At 31.7% G+C, this 12249-nt stretch overlaps 1 long non-coding RNA gene across 1 annotated transcript in view; it reads left to right on the top strand.

Moving 5' to 3' along the window:
• LOC140441486 (uncharacterized) overlaps positions 1-12249 on the top strand; it is a 276397-nt gene that overhangs the window by 48650 nt on the left and 215498 nt on the right. Inside the window, exon 2 of the long non-coding RNA XR_011951007.1 lies at positions 7511-7536. This is a non-coding gene — a long non-coding RNA (uncharacterized lncRNA). The remainder of the gene's footprint in view (positions 1-7510; positions 7537-12249) is intronic.

Below are 12249 nucleotides of genomic sequence, written 5' to 3'. Positions count from 1 at the left end.
ATTTATTATTTTGATTCAAAATGTAACAACTATATGCTTCTTTGCTTATAGTGACGGTATAATTCATGGAACAGTGGAAACGCCCCTCACCGGCCGATCTTGACGTCACGCCTGCTGAAAGGTTGCCTAGTAACCGGGACGTCATTATCATGCTCCTGGGGTTAGAGTTGGGCGTAGAGCAGTTATTAAAATATATTTTGACTTAAAATTTGTACCGTCTTGAAATTTTTATATAGTTTACATTGGGAGAAAACACTGTTTTATCCTATTGACTCCCACATTTTCTATTATTCAGTTGTATTAAATAACCCACATAGTCTAAATTAACATAAAACAAATTATTAAGAAAGAACCAGACTCCATTTAAATAGGTAAAATCTAATTCTAATTCAACTTTGTAAATAAGCATCGATGCGGTCGCTATAGTATGCATACCCATGCAGTCTACCCCGAGGATGCGGTCTACCTGTGCATACAGCTCTGTTACAGAATAAGAAACTCTTTTATAGTGTGCGGTCTGCCGATCGCAATCTGAAAATTCCTGAAGAATTTGCGCAAAATCATTTACCTATATAATTCAAGAAAACTCTTGTAGAACAAAATATTTATTCACAAGTAGGAATAAATATTTGGAGGAAAATAAATATAAAATAAAAGGGGACTCTAATAATTTACAAAAAGAATGCACCCCAACTATTTACAAAAAAAAATATACCTAACCTAATTACTTACAAAACACATTCGGTACAGTTTTCATGAACAAAAAATTAACAAGTAACACATTGGGACCAGTCCTCAATAAGTTGGGTAACGTACATAATCATTTTCCCCATACCCAGCACCGTTATGTTATTATTTTCGGTATTAATATCTGAATCGCAGAGTATTAGTTCTTCTTCATCCTCATTGCTTTCTGAAATCTTTCGAACAACCTTTCGCTTTCTAGTTACCATAATCTTTGCAGTCTTATTCTCTTTTTTTTTATTTTAATTTTCTTTTTTAAATTTTATCTTCTCTTCTTTGGTGTTTTCCCCTCATTCTTTGGCTTTACTTAATTTTCTATGACATTTAGAAGTTAAAAGAATACCCGCATGTGTTGCCTGTTTTCTAACTTCACTAGCTCCATGTGATATTGGTGAAATTTCTGTTAAAATTGAAGAGGGTGAAAATTCTTTTCAAGTTTTTTCACAACATCGTTATTAGAAGCACTAAAACTAGAAGTTGTAAGTCTTTGGCAGCTAGGAGTACTTTCTTTGGAAGAACCAGTTAGTATTGATTGGTTAGTGCAGATCATTTTCTGTGCAGCAAATGACATCTTAGGTGTATTCGGTATTGCTTCAAACATAGACGTTTCATTGTTGGCACAGGGTATTGGATTTGCAACAGGCGATGTTATGGGTAAACTTAAGACTATTAATAAGACTATTAAGTATTGCAGTTGGTTAAAGCCTGCTATAGTATTTTCAGCAGAGACGACTTTTATCGCAGCGTTACCTACTTAGCATGATGACTTAGCAAAAATGACTTTTTAAAGATTTTGATCACAGATCTATCTAAAGGTTGTAAATAATGCAACGTGTGACTTGGGATAGATAGCAATATGACATCATTGGCAATTGTGTATCTACAGAATAACAGTGAGTAGAGTGGTCATCTAACAGCAGTACAACTTTACCCGGTAGTTTCCTTAACACGAAGTGGGTTTTCAGCCATTCTAAAAAGAATGTATATATAATGTAAGCTGATTTTTCTGAACTGACAACTTGGAAACCTGGAGGCATTTCGTCACAGAAAAAAAGTTCTTTCGGGATTGCATCATCCAATAACAGTAATCGTTTCCGCTTTCTCGGTAGAAGTTATCATAGATACGGCTTTTGATCCTTTTTTCGGCTACAATGTGTCCTGGGCGGTTATTTAATTGCAGACCTCATTCATCCGTATTGAAAATACAGTTTGCTTTTCTTATAAAATCATTATTAGTCAAAAACCTGCTCCAATAACTTGAAATAAGCGTTAATTTCTATTCTGTTCAAACCTTGAGATCTAAATGAAACTTCTTCAGACTTTCGTAATGAAATATCAAAAACATTTGCATCCAATCATAACCAGCTTTTTTAATTGTTTTGTTGAATCTGTGAGGCATGAGAAACCTTTTCTTTGTTTTTATATGAGTAACAAGTTTGTGTTAGTTTTGTTTTCCAAGCATAGAAGTTGACCGAATAGTTCCTTTTTTAACATTGTCATTTTTGTCTTTATTCCAATGTTTTACGTGAAATTCCATAGGTTTTAAAAACAGAGCAGATTGTTATTTCTTCACTTTATCGGAATGAATAGCGGTCTTAAGTGATTCTTCTACACAATTACTGCGCCCTGTAACTGTTTTTCTCTTGTAGACATTCGGCATCTTTAATTAACTAGATTAAGATTTAATTAAAAATAAAAAATAAAATTTATAATAACGCAATCTTTGCCCCACTGCACATTCCTTATTTTTTCGGATGAGATGGCTATATCGGAATATAAGTGAACCCCTCTGCATAACTTACAATTTTGAGGTTAGAATGCAATACATCAACATATTAAACATGATAAAACATGAAAAGAACAAGTTACCATTGGATTTTTTTACCACGAAATAAAATGTGAACCCATTGAAAAGGTTTACACTTTTAAAAACAAATAAAGAGGTTTTTACCTACTTTCTGATTTAATTTTACTTTAACTTTCACGTGCTCCTAGTGGCCTCCGTTGGCAGAAGCATACTAAGTGTAAACTGGCGTCATCGGTCATCTATAGTCGGTTCGCTAGTCCCAGTCCGAACTGTCGAGTAAATTTAGTAATTATTTTTTTGCGAAGTTAGTTAATTTTTGACAGAGTGGCTGGAGATTACTATACAACCAAGCACACATACTCATAGCCAATATTAATAGTAAACAAACTAAATAGTAAATAAAATAGAACTTTGCGAATTACCGACAATGAATATTTATTTATTTGCACCATATAATAAATAGTTATGTTAATTATAACAACTGAAATATATTTTTTAAATATATACTACCCAAACTTTTAGGGGTTTAGTATATGCTTCCACTATTTATAACAATTCTTCTTGTTTCAATGAAAGAAATCTGTAATAAAAGTTTATTTAAGCTGTTAATACTGTGAGCTAGGAACTTTTGTGTTGTAGGTTTCTAGCTATGAATCTGTCAAAATATGCCCGAGTTACCCCTGGTACCTCGCGCTCCCCCGGACTTACCCTATTTGTTATTTCGTCTGTAGTTAGTAATATATTAAATTCTATTTCGATCTGGATCGGTCGTCTTTAATAAATGTTTGATTTTCATGATAAGAATAGATTTTTCTGTTTTTTTTTTGTTTAAGTATATTTTTAACAGCTTCTTCTTCTTTAGTTCAGTTTTTATTTTTCAATTCTTCCAAGCTGTTGCTCTCCTAGTTCTTTCACAAACTTTGGTACAAAACATACACACACAACATCCATGTAAATCAATAAATCAAAAAATTAAAAAACTCAAACATGAGTCTTAATAAGAAACCTAAAATAAATAATAAATACGTCCTTTCAAATCAGCTATTCACTATGAACTTATAGGTACAAAACTTTTCAATATTTATCGTAACAGCCCTCGAAATTGTAGTTTTAGTGTTTTATTTAAATACTTTTATATAATATATATATCACAAAATTAAAATACCTAATACAATTCTTCCAAATACGGAGTAATAGGAGTTACTTAATACCAAAATAGAAATACCTTCACAACTCTATCGCAGGATCGTTTAATGGCTGGAATATTCCTGGTTTTAGTTGGCCCATATATCTGGTCCCAAAATAGTTTAGCAAAAGATAACCAGGGCAACTTTTTACTGGTATTTTTTGTCTTTTCCGAGTTTGGCCGAATTTCGTGAAAATTAGACAAGAGTTTGTCTGAACTAAAGCAAAGAAAAAGCAGACATGCTAACGGAGATAAAAAATAATGTTTTTTTGGAAAAACTAAATTTGTTCATGATCGTATTAGTTTTGTGGATATTTTTTCAAAATTTATTTTTTGGTATATTTAGCATTTTTACGTCTAAAAATATTTACAATATTCTTATTACGAGGTATTTTGTCTCATTAAATAATAGCTATGGGCGGAGTATTTTGAAAATGTGTTATTTATAATATATCAGTATCACTTTAATGGTTTGAATTTCCTGCAGCTCTCTCAATCTCATAATCTCATCAACATAGTTGTTCCACCTTCTACGTTATCTTTCCCCTTCTCTTCTTTAACTGGTTTTCCCTATATGATTTAGCAACTCTATGATAGTACCTTTCACATTCATACTTTGTGATATGTTGTTATTCTTTATATGGTATAACATTGAGGTTGGATTATTCTCCAGAATAGTTATGCGATGTTATTGTTCTCTTTTCATTTCTATTTTTATTAAGTACTGCTTCCGTTACAGATGTTGGTAGCAATGAAAGCGGTTCGTACCTTTCAGACTGAGGTTCTAAATAGATGGTTACTAGTGTTGGTGAACCACTCACGCAAATGAACGGCTTTTCCTTTATACTAAACGTCTTCTACTGATTTTCCACTGCATTATGAGTCGAAGCAGTTGGTATTTGTCACCTCTCATAATGTAGTCTGGTGAACTACACAAGTAAATATGACGACTTCAACGTGCATAAAAAGGTAAAAGAAATTACAGGCAAATGTAAAAACATAAGAGTGAGTAAACTTATTAATGACAACGAAGAGGTAATCGTGGACAAAGAGAGTATTGACAATACCTGGAAAAATTATATACCAAATTTATTTTTTGATGAGAGGGAGAACCAGTCCCCAATATCTACGGATAATATCACCAAAAAACAGAAGAGAGAGCTCCAGGACCAGACGGAGTACAGTCTTAATTTCTTAATCTTCTTGATGATGAATTTTTAAGAATACTATGTATAACCTTCAATAATATCTATATCATAGGCAATATTCCAAAGGATTGGCTAGTTTCAGAATTTATTACGTTACCAAAGAAACAGGAAACGAAAAAATGCGGGGAATACAGGCTAATAAGGCTAATGAGTCATACACTAAAACATTTTGTTAAAATTATACGTCGCAGAATATACAAGCTATGCGAAGAGAGAATACAAGACACAAAGTTTGGATTCATGAAAGATGTAGGTACGAGAGACGCACTGTTTAGTCTACAGGTATTATTCCAAAGATGCAGAGATATGACTTGCGATATCTTCACTTGCTTTGTGGACTACCAAAAAGTATTTGACATAGTTCAACACCGAAAAATGATGGATGTTCTAACAAAAGCTCAAATAGATAATAAAGACCGGCGTATAATACAAAATTTATACTGGAACCAATCAGCCACAATAAAAACAAATCTTGGAGATGAACCGATGAAAGTGATCCAGATTCTGCGAGGCGTTAGACAAAGGTGTATACTTTCGCCTAAATTATTTAACCTGTATTTAGAGGAAATATTTAGTGAAGCCTTGGAAAATTGCGAGCATGGAATCCTTTTAAATGGAGAACGCCTAAACAACATCCGCTATGCAGATGACACCGTTATTTTTGCAGACAGATTAAACAGTTTACAGCAACTAATAAACAAAGTAAATGAGGTAAGTGAAAGAGTTGGACTACAAGTATACATATCAAAAACTAAATTTATGTTCATCGGCAAAAATAAAATTAGAGACGTCCAACTACTTATCAAAAAGACACCAGTAGACCGAGTAAAACAGTTTACCTGTCCAGGAACGATAGTAAACTAACAATGGCATCACTCACAAGAAGTAAAATACATATATACTAGAGAAGGCTAGGAGTGCTTTCAACAACATGTCCAAACTCTTTAAAAGCCACAACCTTAATCTGGAGATAAATATATCTTCTCGATATTATACTACGGAGTTGAATCATGGACACTCACTGAAGCGATGGAGAAAAAACTTGAAGCCTTCGAGATGTGACTGACTATATAGAAGAATCCTAAGGATATCATGGATGGACGAGATAACCAACGAGACTGTACTACGAAGAATGGAAAAAAAAGAAGTGATGAATACGATTAAAAGGAGAAAGTTAGAGTATCTCGGACACATAATGAGAAACAACACTACAGATTAAAACTGAGAACAGAGGAAATGGTTCTCCACAACAACTAATCTATTTAAAGCATCAGTTAATAAAATAATTAAAGACAGAATGATCGTCAATATTCGAAACGAATAGGCACTAAAAGAAGAAGATAGTTTTGTAGATCTTTATCCGACCTATTTTGTTGCCACTGTTTTTATAGCTTTTTCTTTTCTCATTTTTTCTTGAACTTTTTATTCGCGAACTTCTTTCCCGAGGCTTTACCAAGTGTTTTAATACCAGTGTATAAATTCGAATATATTATAATTCGAATATAGTTTTGAATGCTCTATGTCCGAACTTCTCGATTGACGATATGAAATAATTCGAAGCCGTGGACTAAAAGATTTATTGTTAACTAATAAATAAGTACACTCGACGTAACTTCAAATTAATTAATATACTTTACTGAGGTAAATATATTGTTAGACTATCTACAGAGTTCGACCCTAATTTTTAACCTCACAAATAAAGCAACAATTCATCAAAAAGGCCATTGCCTTGTGCCTTGTACCTTGTACCTTGAACAAAGTACTTAAAACACAAAATTCGCACCATGAAATTATTGACACACTATTTAGCAATTGGTCTCATTTTTGCCGGAAGGTAAATAAATAACCTTCCATTACTTCCAACAAATTTATGCTTCTCCATGCCTACCTCCTCAGAACGTCATCTTTCAATTTCGAATACTTAATTGAACTAGATCTTCTTTTATAGCGAAAAACCATTTTCGTTGTTGTGTGTTTCTCTTTGTTTCCTTCCCTTTTCCCTTCCTATTTTATTTTAGTATTATTTGGTACTCTCCTTTCTGGTAAATTTTCTACGTCTCCTAGACTTCTAATTATTTGTGCTTCTATAGTTGTTTTATAGTTTATTTAATCTGTCTAGTCTGCATCATATATTCGCCGAAGAATTTTCCTTTATCAAATTTATAATTTCTGAACATCTGCGTTATTATGATATAAGACGTTTATTAATTACCCTATTTCAAGAGCTGTTTACTTGCTTTATAACAACTATCAAACATTAAAATCGAGATAAAACTTTCGAGAAAACTTGAAAAACAAACAATTCAATTTAAAATTTTAAAAATTTATTATAACATAACTTTACAATTTAAAAGATAGAAAATAAAGAACACTTTACAAGCTGGAAATCAAAACGCCAATTATAACGTATTTCTAATTAAATTTGGTTTAATACTATCAAATAAGTACCTATAATACTCGTATAAATATTCCACAAAAAATTGTTTCAGAACTGTATTACGAATAGAAAATTAAATATAAAATATTTATTTGTATATTTAATACAATAATATATTTTTGTTTCAGGTATGAGATTCAAACAATCTATAAAGGTAATAGTATATTTTATTTTAACCATTTTCAAAATGAATTAATAAATTACAATACACTATTTAGTAATACAATGTACAATAGTTTTAAATTTAAATACTAACAATATCTTGTGTAAAGAGAGAACTCAAAACAAATTGACTGGCCAGTTGGTTGTCAAAACCAGTGCCAATAAAACAAACACACACACACACAGTAATACAATGCATTTTACCTACCTGTGAGCTACAATTTTAAAACAAAATGATTATAAATAAATTATAATTTTATAATAGTATATTATGTAATATTAAAAACAAAAATTTAAAATTAATTAAAAACTTGAAATTATATCGTCGCTTGGATGCAGAAGTAGCCTATGTCCATTTTTGCCTAATTTGATATTTTAGGTCCATTTGCAAGTAAAAGCATCATTACATTGGATGCAGAAGTATTGTATGTCCATCTTTACAACTAACGCTCATATCGATCAAAACTTGAACTAGCCTATGTTCCATACCGTTGTCAGTTTTCATGCAGAATCAGTCTATGTAAGAGCGCCGCAGCAAACCGATCGTATCTCCGTCGCTTAGCCGGACATAGACTAGTTCTGCATAAATTTACGTATATATATTGAGGACATAAACTTATTCGCGATTTAAGATAGCTCAAAAAGAATTTAAATTATGTTTAATCAAAAATCATTGGAGCTGAACTCACGAAGTACAAAAATACTTCAGTTGCTTAAAGTGAAGAAGAACCAGTGTGCAGGTAAGACAAAAATTTATTGTTCATGTGATTTTCTATTTCCTATTTTTATTTTATTATGTCAAATAGTAGCTGTTTATTCAGTGGCACTGTTAATATCAACCAAATATTAGGGTAAAGTCACTCATTATTATATACTACCCTAGACAAATGTCATATTGGATTTGGCTATAATATTTTATTTAAATGGCCTTTTTGAATAAATTATTTCTTGATTAGATTATATGCATGAACCTGAGACTACGCCAAAAATTATCATTTTTTGTCTAATAAAATTATATTACTGATAAAAATGAGAAATTATTTAAAAAATGCTATTTTATTTATTATTATTAATTACCCTTTAGTGAGTAGGCCTATAGTTTGTTTCTCAATAAAAATGTTTTAGATAATAGTAACTATTATGGCAATAAACAAATTATTGTTGTTTCAGAGTCCAACGATGACGTTTCCATTCCAAAATATGCCATTAAGTTAATGGATTCTGTAAATTTAGAACCATCGCCTGTTCTACAACAGTTTTGGGAAACTTCAACATACTTTAATTCCAATTCATTTAATCAGACACCGACAAAACCATTCCGAGAAATATTTTTTAACGAACCAAACCACACTGAAGAAGCTAATAGTTTCAGACCCAGTGAGCATCACAAAGCATCGCCAAAAAAACTGTTCAACCAATCTTGTGATTCCAAACCTAGCAGATCTGTCAAATTGTTTAACACGAATGTGTTGGAAAATTATTTGGACATGACATCCTCTGAGTCTGATCCTTATGCTTCCGATAACGATGAAAATGATCCCGAATTTGTTTTGTTGGATCAGGAACCTGATCAAGAAGAAGTATCAATAAGAAAGTCACGCAAAAGAAAAAGAAACCCGATTTCCTGGAGAAGAAATATAATAAAGACATCTCGAAATAGCGGAAAGGAATACAACTCTTGGAAAAATAAACTTCAACCATCCCGGAAAATGAAAGATCCATGTCATTGTAGAATGAAATGTAGCGAAAAGATTCCTGAAGAAGAAAGGCAATCTATATTTGGTCGTTACTGGAATCTTGGAGACATCAACAGACAACGAGATTTCATTTCAAAATTAGTGCAAAGAAAAAATAAAGAAAGAACAAGAATTAGCCGAAAGAAGATAAATATTGCTGCAGAGAAAAATGAAGAATCGCCTTCTCCAAACCAACATAGTAGAAGAACATTCACATTTGATTATTATTTCATAAAGGACAACATCAAAGTACCTGTGTGTAAGATTTTCTTTTTAAATACTCTTTGTATAAGTGCCCAGGTTGTTAAAACTGTACTTAATAAAACTTGTTCCATTGGTACGATTTCCGAAGACAGAAGAGGAAAGGCCTGCAAAAACTCCTTACTCAACGAATCTGTCAAAGAGTCCGTTCGAGAACATATAAATTCCTTTCAGACAATTGAAAGTCACTATTGCAGAAAAAACACAACACGTTTGTATTTACCTGCATCTCTTAATATATCCAGAATGTATTCTTTATACAAGGAATACTGTTCCGATATGAACATTAGTGAAGTAGCAACGGAAAGTATATACAGGGCTGTCTTTAATTCAGATTTTAATATGTCATTCTTTCAGCCAAAGAAAGACTTGTGCGATATTTGCCATGGATTCGAACACTCGTCTACTGAAGAGAAATTAGCAGCTGAAGAAACGTATCAACTGCACTTGAAAAACAAGAATTTAGCCAGAGAATTTAAGGATGCAGAAAAAAAAAGAGCTGAGGAGAATCAACAGATTTGTTGCGCAGTTTTTGATTTACAACAAATACTTCAGGTACCAAAGTCGGAAGTTGGATTAGCGTATTATAAGCTAAAATTGTCAACTTATAACTTTACTATTTTCAATATGGGTAATAAAGAATGCAACTGTTATATGTGGTATGAAACCATAGGCAAGAGAGGCTCTTGTGAAATAGGTAGTTGCCTTTTGAATTTTATAAAGAGTAATATTGAACACGGTAGAAATGAGTTTTCATTTTTTTCTGACAATTGTGCCGGACAAAATAGAAATAAATACTTATTTTCATTATACAATTACATTTCTCAATTATATAAAGTAAAAATTTGTCATAGCTTTCTGGAACGAGGGCACACACAAAATGAGGGAGACAGTATTTATAGTGTGATTGAAAGAGCATCACGTAATATTCCAGTCTATTCTCCTCATCAATGGTACACAATTGTCAGAACTGCAAAGAGAAACAACCCGTATAACGTCGTTGAATTAGACCAAGAAAATATATTTGATCTAAAAGAACTTCTAGCAAAAACATCTATTAATTGGGACAAGGATGAATCTAATGAGAAAGTTTACTGGAACAAATTACGAATTCTACAAACCCGACCAGACTATCCAAATACGTGTTTTTTTAAATACAATTTTGAAGACATTGAATTTAAAAAAATTAATCTGGTTAAAAAGGGTAGAAAGACACTTCAAATTAATATAGAAGATATTGAACTGAAGCCAAACTATACGAGGCAAATTCCATTAACGAAAAAAAAAAAATACGACCATTTGCAATTTCTTTGCCAGAAGAAAGTTATTTCATGTCAATATCATGATTTTTTTAAAAACCTACCTTATGATGAAAAACGAACAGGGGAAGATTCAGATATTGATGTTTAAATATTCATAATTGTTTAATTTTAGTTCCTAATTTTGAGTTAAATTTATTTGTTTTATTCTCTATTTTGTTCCATCTGTTTGATTTTTTAAGTAGTAATATTTTCTGTCTTTTTTTAACACGGCCCAGTTGTTAATAATTTCAGAAACTTATTTGTTAAACCTGAAAGCCGACAATATACGATTTATAAGTAAGTACACTATTTGTGTTAAAATAATTTATACCTATACCTACTACATGATTAGATTATTAATATTATGGATTGATCAGAACTAGCCTAAGTACTTCCATGTAAGTATATTCTATGTCCAAATTTGGACATAGACTACATCAGTTGAGACTTTACTAGTCTATGTCCAGCTTCTTTTTAGAACGTGACCTTTATCGTTAAAGCAATGAACTGTAGGGAAAGTAGCTTTTTAAACATTGTTATACAATTTTCTGATAAAAGAATTTCATAATATTTTGAGAAAAAAACAAAAAAAATGCTCTACTGTAAAATTAACATTTTGTGACTTAGGCTACTTCTGCATCCAAGCGACGATATGCACTTTGCTATTAACCAGATTTAATTTATTTGACTCTCACTCTCTCTAGGAGAAAATTCATTCATCCCAGATAACAACGATATCAAAAGAATTGGAACCTATTCTGTGTTATCGAACCCTATAGTTCGTCCCAAACCCTTCTTTCAGTGCGTCATAGTTGATCGAATTCTCTCTAACACATTAAGCTAGAGGTGACAGAAAAAAACGTAAGTCTGTGATTATTATACATAGAACTTAGAAAATTATTTATCGTAAAGCTAATTCTACTTACGGATGTATAATTTGTTGGAGTTTAGAATACGCTAAATAGATATCCAATCAATGATGCGCATAAATATAATTTGACGCAGATTGCCTCGATCCTGACAGTTCTTTTACAATGTCAACTGATAAAATGATAATTGTCATTCCAGGTTAGTATTATCAGACATTTTACAGTGAAAATTTAATTTTGTATTTATTGTCATAAAAATATTTTAAATATGCCAAGATATATCGAGAAAGAACAAAGACTAATATTAAAATATTATTAAATTATTTTCAATTAGAAAAAGGGAGATTACGATCCTACAACTGTCAAATTTAACTAAAATGTCATGTAATAATTCTCGACATTCTTAAAATCGTATATGACGTCAAAATTAGTGACGCACTGAAAGAAGGGTTTGGGACAGACTGTAGGTGACATGGTACGCTAAAGTATCTCTCAAAAATTTTGGTGCGCATGTGGACATCAATATATATCCAGATTT

This window comes from Diabrotica undecimpunctata, chromosome 1 (genome assembly GCF_040954645.1).
Source record: "Diabrotica undecimpunctata isolate CICGRU chromosome 1, icDiaUnde3, whole genome shotgun sequence".
Taxonomy (NCBI): domain Eukaryota; kingdom Metazoa; phylum Arthropoda; class Insecta; order Coleoptera; family Chrysomelidae; genus Diabrotica; species Diabrotica undecimpunctata.
Note: the sequence above shows the minus strand (reverse complement) of the source record. Positions and strands in the feature narration are given on the sequence as shown.